The sequence below is a fragment of the Syzygium oleosum genome, unplaced genomic scaffold (assembly GCF_021117445.2).
Source record: "Syzygium oleosum isolate NSW1041296 unplaced genomic scaffold, Sole_v2.1 Sole_v2.23, whole genome shotgun sequence".
Lineage (NCBI taxonomy): Eukaryota > Viridiplantae > Streptophyta > Magnoliopsida > Myrtales > Myrtaceae > Syzygium > Syzygium oleosum.
This window is the reverse complement of record NW_026607507.1, coordinates 4,059,534-4,076,684: the sequence shown is the minus strand read 5'-3', so window position 1 is coordinate 4,076,684 and position 17,151 is coordinate 4,059,534. Positions and strand designations below refer to the sequence as shown.

At 38.9% G+C, this 17,151-nt stretch overlaps 1 pseudogene; it reads left to right on the top strand.

Annotated features, from left to right (window-relative positions):
* Positions 1-1,849: 1,849 nt before the first annotated feature.
* LOC115682320 (uncharacterized) lies at positions 1,850-5,716 on the top strand (annotated as a pseudogene).
* Positions 5,717-17,151: the final 11,435 nt, after the last annotated feature.

Genomic DNA, 17,151 nt, shown 5'->3' with positions numbered 1-17,151 from the left:
CCCCATCCATTTACTAGCAGGGCTGCATGCCTATTGGTGTACTGACTAACTTCAACAGCTTTCTAAGAAGGAAAAAAAAAGTTTGGACTCTTTCTGCTTAGGATGTCTTATTTAACCTCGTGTAAACGTATGTAGAGCCTTTGGCAGAGTAAAGCTTTCCAACTTCAGAGACCCGCACTAAAATACTGTGGCGCACTAGGATACTATGGTACAAGGGGGGGATTGGGGTAGGGGCGACAGACATCAAACTTGGTAATATACTAATAGCCAGAAAAAATAGGTACATGGACAAAAAAACTGCTTAGCTTGCTGAAATATGTCTAAAAATTCTAGCAGCTGCATTGCCAAGTTCTGAGTTTCGATCAGGGAAAAGAAAAAGATCTACATTGGTGAAGAATTAAATGCAATAACGTTTGCAGAAACTGAATATTTTGCAAATAATTAGGCCGGGAAGTGGAAGAAGCTCTGATCGTTCGGCGTGAGTCCGGCCGTTACGAGCAGGCAGCGGATCCTCCACCTGTTTTCGTCGCCAACCTTGCCGATTTGCACGCGGTCGAGGATACCGCGATTTTTAAAGTATTCCGGCAGTAAATGCGTGAATACCCTTGTTTCCTCTACCGTATGCAAAACTAAGACTTCATGCATCTTGATCAAATTGATGACCTCGTTCATATCATTCCGGACCGCAGTTACAATTGCTTCAGCATACTGGCGTTCGGATTGGCTGGAGATATAAAATAACATACATGAGAGCCAAAAACAAAAAATCAGACTAAAAGAATTGTACTGTACTCATTTGGCAGACAGTTTATATCGGATTTTAACATGCTCCACATCAACCACGCGAAGAAAATCAAAGGTTTGTCGGAGGCGTCTAGCTGGATCCATGGGGGTGGTCGAAGAGATTGGTGCGAAATTGAAGAGCCCACAGATCTATCTATCTATCTATCGTTGTTCTTTTATATATATATAAAAGAGCTCATAGACAAAGGTGTATATTACAGAATCTTTTACGAATAAGCATGAAGGTAACATATCAAGGAGAGTATCTACGATATGCTTATTTTGAGATCTATTTGATTTTGTTTTTGATTTGTTACTTCAATAGTGGCAATAAACAACGAGAAAGAACAACGAAAGTGTTAAAATATGTCTCGAATTTGAGCTCGTCGTATGAAATTCGATCCGAATAAAGATTGCCAAAAAATATGAAAATTGTTTGTGTGTTGAAGTGACGATCAATAATGGATAGTTAATCTTGGACCTTCTATTTGAATACAAGTTCGTTGAAGCACACAACAATTTCCGGATACGAATTTGCAGTCTTTATTCTCAAACGGGAAAGTCCAACATGGACTTTGATTTTGGACTTTGACTCGGTCAACATGTCATGGAAAGAATAAGAAGAAATAAAAGATACGGTACCCCGCAGAAGTCGGTTTGGGTTATCTGCGATTTATATCTTTATATATTCTTAGATTTTATTTGGCGAAGCCGCATGGGCGTGCCTTGCTTGCATGGATATTGGAGTCAGTGCCGTTGTTTGACGTGAAGAGATTCTTGAAGCGCCGTTTCAGAGCAAGTGCTTGGCGGTGGTTATTTTCGTGGATTTTATTCGTGGAATTACTCCCACATACACCACAGTATTGCGCAAGAAATAGAAAACAATACAATAGGAGTCTTAGAACGCGAATGATAACAAAACGTGTTTGATAATGATATAAAATTTTTCTTCCCGAAATTGAAATTCGTTTGATAGGCCTTCTTAAATATCTCCCTCTTACACTCTTTTTCATTTATCGATGGGCTGCGGCTGGCGGCGGCTAGCGGGGATGGCAGTGGCCAGCGGATGGCGGGGGTTGCGGATGACAACGGTGAGCAGTAGGTATCACCTATCACGAGAGTAGATGAAGCTTGGGTAGTGAATTTCTTTGCAAACACTGCCTAGGAGATCGGTAGTGCTATTTAAGAATGGATAGAAAAATTTGGGGACACACCCATTTACATATAATGGTTTGCTCATATTTAACTAGTTCCTCAAATTCAAAAATGTTTCCAACAGTAAACTGCACCTAATAATCGTGTCAATAACACTAGGTCAATCATTTGACAAGTACCAGCAACCTTCTTTATGAAGTGGAAAAATCACTTCAGTCGATAGAATGTTGAGCACGTGCATTGGTTGTGATATATTGTATAAGCAAATTGAGTCTGTAAGATTAAGTTAAGTTTAAAATACATGGAGTGTTTTGAGGACTTAAACTAGCTCCATGATGTCTGGGCAGTCTAATCTTTATCTGCACCGAATAAATATATCTGATGATAGCAGTCAAATAAGGCAGCCATCATGCTTTATATGAATCCTCAAATCCTGCAGTTAGCTATTGCAGCAATGGGGTAGATAATACATCATACTTTGGGTCATTTCGTTTGGTTTTAGGGAACACAATCACTTTGGCAGGAAATGTACCACCAGAGGCCAACTTGAGCGACCTGAGGGTCTTAGCAGGAGGATTGAATGGGGTGAGCATGGCTGCGAGTTCGATGGTGCCAAGGCCTACAAAGACGGCAGAGTGTGCAACATCCTCACCATGCAGGAGTTCCACTGGCGCTACCACGAAGAGACCGCAACCACATTCACTTCTTTGTATCCAGGCTGCATCTCCACCACCAGATTATTCAGAGAGCACATTCCCTTGTTCAGACTTCTCGTCCCTTCCAGAAATACATCACCAAAGAATAAGTCTCTGAAGAGGAGGATGGAAAATGACCTGCACAGGTCAGTTGTATTTTAGGATAACACTTGAATGATGCATTCTCTAATTTGGTGAAAACCTAAAGCATAAATATCTCTTCGGTCTGTCATGGAGACTCTTCAGCAATGTCTTGACACGAAATGCTGAGGCAGAGGTACTGGTGCGTGTTGGGAATCCAAGGGTTTAGTGCTAAGAATATTAGTTCAGAATAAGCATTACTTAGTTTAAAATATAGGATCCATAGTTTCTGTGTGCTAACAATTGTAGTAAAAACTCGTGCAGTTTTAACGAACCGCATAATGTCTGTCTATGAGGGCCAAGTCAATTTAAAGTGGCAATGGTCCTTATGTTGCGAATCAAAATCTCTATTGTTCAGGTGGTCAGCGACCCAAGCTTGGAGAAATCGGGAGTCTACTGGAGCTGGAACAAGAATCATCTTAAAAACTGACTTTGTTAATTCGTTAAATAAGCGTTTCGAGTGACAACATTTTAACGTGACATTCTACAATAATCATACTAACTAGCATATAAACCAACTAGGCAATAATTCAACTCTTCAACCATAAGAAAATAGAAGCATAGGAACTTCGAATGAGAGTTATTGTATCAGCTTCAAATCAGGACTATACATACGATCTATGTGAACAGGTTAAAATAAGGAAATCGGGGAACCATCACAACCAATCTTTCTAGTGGGAAAGATCGTTTGGACCCAAGTGCATAACTGGAATTAGCAGATTATTTAAACCAAGATGCTCTTAAGAATTTACACCTTTGAGTGGAATTATCTGTTTGTTTAACTTGGGGAGGAGTTAAAACTGCCTAGTTGGCATTTTAGTAGAAACCAACGATTTAATTACAACAAAGGCCGTCTACAATGTCATACTCGTCACTCCTCCTCACCTGCTTAACTCTCTCCTCTGTTTGCGTGTGTGTTTGTGGTCCAGGAAAGATGGGAAAATCAAGCACAGCCATGTAGCATTAAGAGATGTGAAGCTTCATGCTGCTGAAATTGGAGAAGGTACACTATACAGCAAAGTGTAGAGAGAGAGACGCGCACACATACATGTCTTGTTCAGTGTCATTCACTCCTATATGCTGCTGAGTTCATCATATGAAGAACAACTCAGTTCATAAATTTGCTGTGTGCACTCTGCAGGTCCAAAGGTGGTGGTATTCTTGCATGGGTTCCCAGAGATATGGTATACATGGAGGCACCAAATGATCGGTGTCGCAGATGCCGGGTACCGTACCATCGCCATCGATTTTAGAGGCTATGGGCTCTCTGATCAGCCTCTTGACCCTGAGAAGGGTTCTTTTGCTGATCTTGTTGAAGATGTGGTTGCCCTCCTTGATGCTCTGGGCATTGCAAAGGTACCACCACATTAATCTGTCGCTTCTTTTCCTTTTCAGAAATACTAACCTTGATCTGCTCGACCATTATAAAATGATCAGACAATTATTGCTCGAGACTTTTAACTTTGGCAATTTTTTTGCTTTTGAGAGCTGAGCCTTGAGACTCTTTCATATATTCATTCATCATCCTTTTCCTTCTCCTCGATTAGTTCTAGAAAAATGCTGCTATTTAAGCATGTTCTCTGTTTGTTTTTGGCCAATTGCTAATTTTGATATTTCAGTCAGTCTATGTCTGTCTGTTATTAAACGGATTCTTGTCATGACACCAACAATAATACAATGCACTCGTCATTGAACCATCAATCTAGAGAGGTTGAGCTTTTTTGATGTGGATGTTTCTTGGTCATACAAGAAAAACAATTCTTTTTTTTCTATATATATTCACATGACCATGAGTGAAATGAAAGTGGATATGCTTGAGGTCTAAGATAGTATTGTCCTTTTGGACATCTTCATCTCTCTCTGTCCTCTTCCTATCTTCTGAGGTAGGTACGTCTTAGTTATGAACTGATAAATCTCAAGAACGATCCAGGTCAAAAACCGAGAACATTTTAGTCTTTTAATAAGGTCACACATGCAATGCACATCCTCCTTCACCGAGCTTCAGACCTCCAAGTTAGAAAAGGATCTCCACTGTGAATGATAAACAATTGTTTCTGTCAAACTAATGGTAACTTGCTTACTTTTTTCCTTAGTGAGGACATTCCCTAGCCAAGCATAGCACTTTACGAAGAGCATGAATAAGATGATAATCTAGCAATAAAGAAGAGGACGAGACAACAAAATTAACTGTCATGACAACAGAAACAGATGCAAAATCAAGAAATCATAGGATGATTATGTGAGTTAAAAAGAAAAGTCAATTGATATATGGACTGTTGAATACAGGCCTTCCTGGTGGGCAAGGACTTTGGAGCTCTGCCAGCATACCTAGTGGCAGCGGTCAAGCCCGAGAGGTCTGTGGAGTCATCACACTAGGCATCCCCTTCATGCTACCCGGTCCCTCGGCCCTCCCATCCCATCTCTTTCCCAAAGGCTTTTACATTCTCAGGTGGCAGTTAAAATCTCATCTAACAACACACACTCTCTCTCCACCGCCCATCCGCCACCTCTACTAATTCCTCAATTGATATCAGGAACCTAGGCAAGCAGAAGCTTACTTTGGCAGGCTAGATGTCAAGATGGTCATAAGAAACATCTACATCCTCTTCTCAAGGAGCGAGCTCCCTGTCGCTGGTGATGATCAGGAGATCATGGACTTGGTTGATGAGTCAACCCCGCTACCTCCATGGTTCTCTGAGGAAGATCTCGCGGCCTACGCATCCTTGTATGAGAAGTCCGGGTTCCGATTTGCCCTGCAGGTTTCATACAGGTAATCATAGCAGACACTAACTTGGGAAATAAATTGAGAGAAATATGATTCTAGATACTGAAATTGTTCTAGCAAAAAACCAATCAATCAGCAACCGCTGATTAAGTTCTATAAGTCATCTTCCTTGCATTTTTGGTCTAGGTCTATGGGGAGGGAATATGCCATAGTCTAATGAACAAAGTTACTTTCTAAGAGGTTATAGAAAGGCCTACATTAATTTTTTTCCATGTTTTAGTGGTTGAAAGTTGAAGTACTCTCGATTTCTTTTTTCATTCTAGTTAATAAGATTCCTCTAGACTGCATGAATTATACTAATAAAATCACTCTTTAAGAAGCTTAAAAAGGATAATGTGGAGATGGTTTTCGAGTTCCTTTTAACGATGAAGAGTTGAATTATCGTCATATATTCATCCTAAATAATATAATCCATGTAGACTAGATATGCAGGATCTCCATGCTAGTAAATCTGTAATACTTGTTCGTAGGGCACTATTATGCCCTGTTACATTACTCGCGCACAAATGTGTTGCGATTTTACGGGCCCTTAAGCATGGTTGAAATTGCTAATCTTCACGGCACTGAGCCGGAAACCCACCATCGCCTGATATTAGTGGGCTCCCATTTTATCCCAAGAGACGGGCGTATTTCTCTCACGATCAGTTAGAAGGATCTACCGGTCTACAATTGAAATTAAATCACAAAATATGTGTTTTTTCCATTATCCCTCTCCAATGACACATCGATTCTCTTCTATTCTCCATCACCCTGTCATTCCACATATTTCTCCATTACACTCTTTACTGACTACCAATTGAATTATACTAATAAAATTATTCTTCAAGAAGCTTAAAAAGAACCCTGTGGAGATGGTTTTCGAGTTCCTTTTAACGATGAAGAGTTGAATTATCGTCATATATTCATCCTAATTAATATAATCCATGTAGCTTAGATATGCATGATCTCCATGCTAGTAAATCTGTAATACTTGTTCGTAGGGCACTATTATGCCATGTTCGATTACTCACGCACAAATGTATTGCGATTTTACGGGCCCTTAAGCATGGTCAACTTCTGCAACAGACATGCCATTGGGTATTTGAAATTGCTAATCTTCACGGCACTGAGCCGGAAACCCACCATCGCCTGATATTAGTGGGCTCCCATTTTATCCCCAGAGACGGGCGTATTTCTCTCACGATCAGTTAGAAGGATCTACCGATCTACAATTGAAATTAAATCACAAAATTTGTGTTTTTTCCATTATCCCTCTCCAACAACACATCGATTCTCTTCTATTCTCCATCACCCCGTCATTCCTCATATTTCTCCATTACACTCTCTACTAACCACCAATTGAATTATACTAATAAAATCACTCTTTAAGAAGCTTAAAAAGGACCCTGTGGAGATGGTTTTCGAATTCTTTTTAACGATGAAGAGTTGAATTATCGTCATATATTTATCCTAATTAATATAATCCATGTAGCCTAGATATGCAAGATCTTCATGCTAGTTAATCTGTAATACTTGTTCGCAGGGCACTATTATGCCCTGTTCGATTACTCGCGCACAAATGTGTTGCAATTTTACGGGCCCTTAAGCATGGTCAGCTTTCGCAACAGACATGCCATTGGGATATTTGAAATTGCTAATCTTCACGGCACTGAGCCGAAAACCCACCATCGCCTGATATCAGTGGGCTCCCATTTTATCCCGAGAGACGGGCGTATTTCTCTCACGATCAGTTAGAAGGATCTATCGGTCTACAATTGAAATTAAATCACAAAATTTGTGTTTTTTTCCATTATCCCTCTCCAACGACACATCGATTCTCTTCTATTCTCCATCACCCTGTCATTCCTCATATTTCTCCATTACACTCTCTACTAACCACCAATTGAATTATACTAATAAAATCACTCTTTAAGAAGCTTAAAAATGACCCTGTGGAGATGGTTTTCGAGTTCCTTTTAACAATGAAGAGTTGACTTATCGTCATATATTCATTCTAATTAATATAATCCATGTAGCCTAGATATGCAGGATCTCTATACTAGTAAATTTGTAATACTTGTTCGTAGGACACTATTATGCCCTGTTCGATTACTCGCACGCAAATGTGTTGCGATTTTACGGGCCCTTAAGAATGGTCAGCTTCCGCAACAGACATGCCATTAGGGTATTTGAAATTGATAATCTTCACGGCATTGAGCCGGAAACCCACCACCGCCTGATATCAGCGGGCTCCCATTTTATCCTAAGAGACGGGCGTATTTCTCTCACGATCAGTTAGAAAGATCTACCGGTCTACAATTGAAATTAAATCACAAAATTTGTGTTCTTTTCATTATCTCTCCCCAACGACACATCGATTCTCTTCTATTCTCTATCGCCCTGTCATGCCTCATATTTCTCCATTACACTCTCTACTGACCACCAATTGAATTATACTAATAAAATCACTCTTTAAAAAGCTTAAAAAGGACCTTGTGGAGATGATTTTCGAGTTCTTTTTAATAATGAAGAGTTGAATTATCGTCATATATTCATCCTAATTAATATAATCCATGTAGCCTAGATATGCAGGATCTCCATGCTAGTAAATCTGTAATACTTGTTCTCAGGGCACTATTATGCCCTGTTAGATTACTCGCGCGCAAATGTGTTACGATTTTACAGGCCCTTAAACATGGTTAGCTTCCACAACAAACATGCCATTGGGGTATTTGAAATTGCTAATCTTCACGGGACTGAGTCGGAAACCCACCACCGCTTGATATCAGTGGGCTCCCATTTTATCGCGAGAGACGGGCGTATTTCTCTCACGATCAGTTAGAAGGATCTACCGGTCTACAATTAAAATTAAATCACAAAATTTGTGTTTTTTCCATTATCTCTCTCCAACGACAAATCGATTCTCTTCTATTTTCTATCACCCTGTCATTCTTCATATTTCTCCATTACACTCTCTACTGACCACCAATTGAATTATACTAATAAAATCACTCTTTAAGAAGCTTAAAAAGGACCCTGTGGAAATGGTTTTCAAGTTTTTTTTAACGATGAAGAGTTGAATTATCATCATATATTCATCCTAATTAATATGATCCATGTAGCCTAGATACGTAGGATATCCATGCTAGTAAGTCCGTAATACTTGTTCGCAGGGCACTATTATGCCCTGTTCGATTACTCGCGTGCAAATGTGTTGCGATTTTACGGGCCCTTATGCATGGTCAGCTTCCGCAACAGACATGCCATTGGGGTATTTGAAATTGTTAATATTCACGGCACTGAGCCGGAAACCCACCACCGCCTGATATCAGTGGGCTCCCATTTTATCGCGAGAGACGGGCGTATTTCTCTCAGGATCATTTAGAAGGATCTACCGGTCTACCACCAATTGAATTATACTAATAAAATCACTCTTTAAGAAACTTAAAAAGGACCATGTAGAGATGGTTTTCGAGCTCTTTTTAACGATGAAGAGTTGAATTATCGTCATATATTCATCCGAATTAATATAATCCATGTAGCCTAGATACGTAGGATCTTAAGTCTGTTATACTTGTTCGCAGGGCACTATTATGCTCTGTTCGATTACTCGCGCGCAAATGTGTTGCGATTTTACGGGCCCTTAAGCATGGTTAGCTTCCGTAACAGCCATTGGGGTATTTGAAATTGCTAATCTTCACGACACTGAGCCGAAAACCCACACCGCCTGATATGAGTGAGCTCCCATTTTATCCCGAGAGACGAGTGCATTTCTCTCACGATCAGTTAGAAGGATCAACCGGTCTACAATTCAAATTAAATCACAAAATTTGTGCTTTTTCCGTTATCTCTCTCCAACGACACATCGATTCTCTTCTATTCTCCATCACCCTGTCATTCATCATATTTCTCCATTACACTCCCTACTGACCACCAATTGAATTATACTAATAAAATCACTCTTTAAGAAGCTTAAAAAGGACCCTGTGGAGATGGTTTTCGAGTTCTTTTTAACGATGAAGAGTTGAATTATCGTCATATATTCATCCTAATTAATATAATCCATGTAGCCTCAATATGCAGTATCCCCATGCTAGTAAATTTGTAATACTTATTCGCAGGGTACTATTATGCCATGTTCGATTACTCACGCGCAAATGTGTTGCGATTTTACGGGAACTTAAGCAGGATCAGCTTCCGCAACAGACATGCCATTGGGGTATTTGAAATTGCTAATCTACATGGCAATGAGCCGGAAACCCACCACCGCCTGATATCAATGGGCTCTCATTTTATCTCGAGATACGGGCGTATTTCTCTCATGATTAGTTAGATGAATCTACCGGTCTATAATTGAAATTAAATCACAAATTTTTTGTTTTTTCCATTATCTCTCTCCAACGACACATCGATTCTCTTCTATTCTCCATCACCCTGTCATTCCTCATATTTCTCCATTACACTCTCTACTGACTATCAATTGAATTATACTAATAAAATCACTCTTTAAGAAGCTTAAAAAGGACCCTGTGGAGATGGTTTTCGAGTTTTTTTTAATGATGAAGAGTTGAATTATCGTCATATATTCATCCTAATTAATATGATCCATATAGCCTAGATACGCAGGATCTCCATGCTAGTAAGTCCGTAATACTTGTTCGCAGGGCACTATTATGCCCTGTTCGATTACTCGCGTTCAAATGTGTTGCGATTTTACGGACCCTTAAGCATGGTCAGCTTCCGCAACAGACATACCATTGGGATATTTGAAATTGCTAATATTCACGGCACTGAGCCGGAAACCCACCACCTCCTGATATCAGTGGGCTCCCATTTTATCGCGAGAGACGGGCGTATATCTCTCACGATCAGTTAGAAAGATCTACCGGTCTACAATTGAAATTGAATCACAAAATTTGTATTTTTTTCATTATCACTTCCCAATGACACATCGATTCTCTTCTATTCTCTATCACCCTGTCATTCCTCATATTTCTCCATTACACTCTCTACTGACCACCAATTGAATTATACTAACAAAATCACTCTTTAAAAAGCTTAAAAAGGACCTTGTGGAGATGATTTTCGAGTTCTTTTTAATAATGAAGAGTTGAACTATCGTCATATATTCATCCTAATTAATATAATCCATGTAGCCTAGATATGCAGGATCTCCATGCTAGTAAATCTATAATACTTGTTCTCAAGGCACTGTTATGCCCTGTTAGATTACTCTCGTGCAAATGTGTTACGATTTTACAAGCCCTTAAGTATGATTAGTTTCCACAACAAACATGCCATTGGGGTATTTGAAATTGCTAATCTTCACGGCACTGAGCCGGAAACCCACCACCGCCTGACATCAGTGTGCTCCCATTTTATCGCGAGAGACGGGCGTATTTCTCTCACGATCAGTTAGAAGGATCTACCGGTCTACAATTGAAATTAAATCACAAAATTTGTGTTTTTTTCCATTATCTCTCTCCAACGACACATCGATTCTCTTCTATTCTCTATCACCCTATCATTCTTCATATTTCTCCATTACACTCTCCACTGACCACCAATTGAATTATACTAATAAAATCACTCTTTAAGAAGCTTAAAAAGGACCCAGTGGAGATGGTTTTCGAGTTTTTTTTAACGATGAAGAGTTGAATTATCGTCATATATTCATCCTAATTAATATGATCCATGTAGCCTAGATACGCAGGATCTCCATGCTAGTAAGTCCGTAATACTTGTTCGCAGGGCACTATTATGCCCTGTTCGATTACTCGCATGCAAATGTGTTGCGATTTTATGGGCCCTTAAGCATGGTCAGCTTCCGCAACAGACATGCCATTGGGTAATTGAAATTGCTAATATTTACGGTACTGAGCCGGAAACCCACCGCCGCCTGATATCAGTGGGCTCCCATTTTATCGCGAGAGACGGGCGTATTTCTCTCATGATGAGTTAGAAGGATCTACCGGTCTACCACCAATTGAATTATACTAATAAAATCACTCTTTAAGAAACTTAGAAAGGACCGTGTAGAGATGGTTTTCAAGCTCTTTTTAACGGTGAAGAGTTGAATTATCGTCATATATTCATCCTAATTAATATAATCCATGTAGCCTAGATACGTAGGATCTCCATGCTAGTAAGTCTGTAATACTTGTTCGCAGGACACTATTATGCCCTGTTCGATTACTCACGCGCAAATGTGTTGCGATTTTATGGGCCCTTAAGCATGGTTAGCTTCCATAACAGCCATTGGCGTATTTGAAATTGCTAATCTTCACGACACTGAGCCGAAAACCCACACCTCCTGATATGAGTGGGCTCCCATTTTATCCCAAGAGACGGGTGCATTTCTCTCACGATCAGTTAGAAGGATCTACCGGTCTACAATTGAAATTAAATCACAAAATTTGTGTTTTTTCCATTATCCCTCTCCAACGACACATCGATTCTCTTCTATTCTCCATCACCCTGTCATTCCTCATATTTCTCCATTACACTCTCTACTAACCACCAATTGAATTATACTAATAAAATCACTCTTTAAGAAGCTTAAAAAGGACCCTGTGGAGGTGGTTTTCGAGTTCCTTTTAACGATGAAGAGTTGACTTATCGTCATATATTCATCCTAATTAATATAATCCATGTAGCCTCAATATGCAGGATCTCCATGCTAGTAAATTTGTAATACTTGTTCGCAGGGTACTATTATGCCATGTTTTATTACTCACGCGCAAATGTGTTGCGATTTTACGGGCCCTTAAGCAGGATCAGCTTCCGCAACAGACATGCCATTGAAGTATTTGAAATTGCTAATCTTCATGGCACTGAGCCGGAAACCCACCACCGCCTGATATCAATGGGCTCTCATTTTATCTCGAGATACTGGCGTATTTCTCTCAAGATTAGTTAGAAGAATCTACCGGTCTACAATTGAAATTAAATCACAAAATTTGTGTTTTTTTCATTATCTCTCTCCAACGACACATCGATTCTCTTCTATTCTCCATCACCCTGTCATTCCTCATATTTCTCCATTACACTCTCTACTGACCACCAATTGAATTATACTAATAAAATCACTCTTTAAGAAGCTTAAAAAGAACCCTGTGAAGATGGTTTTCGAGTTCTTTTTAACGATGAAGAGTTGAATTATCGTCATATATTCATCCTAATTAATATAATCCATGTAACCTAGATATGCAGGATCTCCATGCTAGTAAATCTGTAATACTTGTTCGCAGGGCACTATTATGCCCTGTTCAATTACTCGCACGCAAATGTGTTGCGATTTTACGGCCCCTTAAGCATGGTCAGCTTCCGCAACAAACATGCCATTGGGGTATTTGAAATTGTTAATCTTCACGGCACTTAGCCGAAAACTCACCATTGCCTGATATTAGTGGGCTCCCATTTTATCCCCAGAGACGGGCGTATTTCTCTAACGATCAGTTAGAATGATCTATCGGTCTACAATTGAAATTAAATCACAAATTTTGTGTTTTTTCCATTATTCCTCTCCAACGACACATCGATTCTCTTCTATTCTCCATCACCCTGTCATTCCTTATATTTCTCCATTACACTCTCTACTGACCATCAATTGAATTATACTAATAAAATCACTATTTAAGAAGCTTAAAAAGGACCGTGTGGAGATGGTTTTCGAGCTCTTTTTAACGGTGAAGAGTTGAATTATCGTCATATATTCATCCTAATTAATATAATCCATGTAGCCTAGATATGCAGGATCTCCATGCTAGTAAACCTGTAATACTTGTTTGCAGGGCACGATTATGCCCTATTCGATTACTCGCGCGCAAATATGTTGCGATTTTATGGGCCCTTAAGCATGGTCAGCTTCTGCAACAGAAATGCCATTGGGTATTTGAAATTGCTAATCTTCACGGCACTGAGCCAGAAACCCACCACCACTTGATATCAGCGAGCTCCCATTTTATCCCATGAGACGGGCGTATCTCTCTCACGATTAGTTAAAAGGATCTACCGGTTTACAATTGAAATTAAATCACAAAATTTGTGTTTTTTCGATTATCTCTCTCCAACAACACATCGATTCTCTTCTATTCTCTATCACCATGTCATTCCTCATATTTCTCCTTTACACTCTTTACTGACCACCAATTGAATTATATTAATAAAATCAGTCTTTAAGAAGCTTAAGAAGGACCATGTGGAGATGGTTTTCAAGTTTCTTTTAACGATGGAGAGTTGAATTATCGTCATATATTCATCCTAATTAATATGATTGATGTAGCCTAGATACACACGATCTCCATGCTAGTAAATCTGTAATACTTGTTCGCAAGGCACTATTATGCCATATTCGATTACTCGCGCGCAAATGTGTTGTGATTTTACGGGCCATTAAGCATGGTTGGCTTCCACAACAGACATGCTATTGGGGTATTTGAAATTGCTAATCTTCACGGCACTGAGCCGAAAATCCACCACCGCCTGGCTCCCATTTTATCCCGAGAGACGGGCGTATTTCTCTCACGATTAGTTAGAAGGATCTACCGATCTACAATTGAAATTAAATCACAAAATTTGTGTTTTTTCCATTATCTCTCTCCAACGACACATCGATTCTGTTCTATTCTCCATCACCATGTCATTCCTCATATTTCTCCATTACACTCTCTACTGACCACCAATTGAATTATACTAATAAAATCACTCTTTAAGAAACTTAAAAAGGACCGTGTGGAGATGGTTTTCGAGCTCTTTTTAACGATGAAGAGTTGAATTACCATCATATATTCATCCTAATTAATATAATCCATGTAGCCTAGATACACAGGATCTCCATGCTAGTAAGTCTATAATACTTGTTCGCAGGGCACTATTATGCCGTGTTCGATTATTCGCGTGCAAATGTGTTGCGATTTTATGGGCCCTTAAGCATGGTCAGCTTCCGCAACAAACATTCCATTGGGGTATTTGAAATTGCTAATCTTCACGGCATTGAGCCGGAAATCCACCACAGTCTGATATCAGTGGGCTCCCATATTATCCCGAGAGACGGGCGTATTTCTCCCATGATTAGTTAGAAGGATCTACCGGTCTATAATTGAAATTAAATCACAAAATTTGTGTTTTTTCCATTATCTTTCCCATGACACATCAATTCTCTTCTATTCTCCATCACCCTATCATTCCTCATATTTTTCCATTACACTCTCTATTGACCACTAGTTGAATTCTCTCCCTCTTTTTCCAAGTGCCCTGAAGGCATTTACCAAATTTACTAAGAAAGAAATATTTTTTAAATCCAACCAACTTTATTTTTTTTTCAATGTCTTAAATGAATCAAATCATGTCTCGTGCCACCCTCCACCCTCCGCCAACGGTCCGATGGTTTACTCAAGCTGGAAAAGAAACTTAAAAAAATTCCAATGTGGCCCCAAAGCAAGGTTGAGTAATAAAATTTATTTAATATTTTTTTTTACTCTCATATGTTTTGTAAAGCCAAGAATCGGAATTATATTCTAAATAAACAAAAATTGAAGCCCGAGAAGCTGTTGATGTTATCATGGAATCCATTAAGTTAGAACAAGTCCTTGTTCTCAACACAGTGGAGGAAGTCAAGATTTCACTGGTTTACTTCCCATATATTTTGAAGAGGCCAAGCGTGGCAACCTGAAAAAGCTAGAAATAGGTAATGTTGGCAAGGATGATACTAAAGGAAAGATGTGGACCATCCTTGGATCAGCCGGATTTAAGATAGATCAACCCAAATTAACCACAGCCCTCTGTGAGATGATCTAGTTGAAAAGCATGCTGAAAAACATAATCTTAATTCATAGGTAAAACCTCTTATTTGTTGATTTTTTGAATTGTTTTTTCTTATAGATGATCATGCTTCTTGGGCAATACCAATTTAGCATTTGGTTTTTAGACATGTAATTTAATCAACTTCCCGTAGGTTTAAAAATCGAGTTGGCTGGATTTACACCGTAGCCCTGTGAGGGATAATTCAGCACGTTTAATGTTTAATAGGTGGCCAAATTTAGGACCATTGTTTGGCTTTTGAGCGGTATCGACTACCCAATTCTTATCATATAGATAGATAATTATGATAATTTGTCCCTTCTTTTCAATGCCTTAAATGAATCAAATCGTGTCTCCTATTAGTAATGGTGGCACCCTATGCCAATGGTCGGATGTTTTACTCAAGCCGAAAAAGGAGCTAAAAAAAGTCCGACATAGCCCCAAAGCAAAGTTGAGTAATAAAATTTATTATATTTTTTTACTCTCATATGTTTTGTACAGCCAAGAGGAACGGAACTATATTCTAAATCAAAAAAATGAAGCCCGAAATGCTTTTGATGTTATTATAGAATCCATTAAGTTAGAATAAGTTCTCGTCCTCAACACAGTTGTAGGAAGTCAAGCCTTGGTTTACTTTCCATATATTTTGAAAAGGGCAAGCGTGGTAATCTGAAAAAGGTGGAAACAGGTAATATTGGCGGGAATTATACTAAGCGAAAGATGTAGACCACCTTGAATTAGCCGGATTCAAGGTAGACCAGTCTAAGCTAACGGCAAGCCTCTATGAGATGATCTAGTTGAAATTCAGCTAAAAAAACATGTCTTATTTCATAGGTAAAACCTCTTATTTGTTGATTTTTTGAACTGTTCTTATGGATGATTGTGCTTCTTAAGCAATACCAAGTTAGCATTTGATTTTTAGACATGAAATTTAATAAACTTTCCGTAGGTTTGAAAATCAGAGTTGGTTAGATTTACATGGAAGTCCCGTAAGGGATAATCTAGTTGAAAAGCACGTTTAGTTTCTTGTAGTTGGCCAAATTTAGGACATTGTACCGACTACCCAATTCTTATCATATAGATAATTATGATAATTTTTCCCTTTTCTTAAACGTCTTAAATGAATCAAATTTGTCTCCTATAAATACGTGGAGCACTCTTGCCCCATGCAGGAATGCATACCTTACAGCATACATTCCATAATAAATATTTATAAGAAATGATCACTAGACATTTCATAACAAATGGTGTTCTGCATACCTTACAGCATAGGTTCCATAATTCATTTCATAACAGATGGTGTTCTTTTAAGCCAAAATTAAAAAAGTATTTCTTTCAAGCTAGATTGGCAGAGAAACGAGAATCCCAGTGCTCCTAAGAACACCAGCTTATTGGTCTCCTGGCTTACATTCTGTAATACATTCCATAACAAATGGTGTTCTTTTAATTCAAAATAAAAAGGTATTTCTTTCATGCTAGCTTGGGAGTGAAACTAGAATCCCAGTGCATTCGTCCATGAACAACTTTAGGAGCGAGTGAATAGTCTTGTAGTTGACTTCCTGAACAAGCAAAATATCTAATTATATGTCCCTGACTACGGCAGCATTTGGTATTGATGAGAGCAAATAAACTCATTGGACAGTTTTGAGAATATGTGATTACTAAGAATTCTTAACTTCCTGCTTAAGGATAACGAGGTCTTCTATTTGAATATCACTAGTAATGAACTCTCATGTTTCGTTGGCTTTGAAAATGAAGATTCTGCAAGTTTCAACCATTAGAGTCCAACAAAAGCAAATATCCTACATTTCA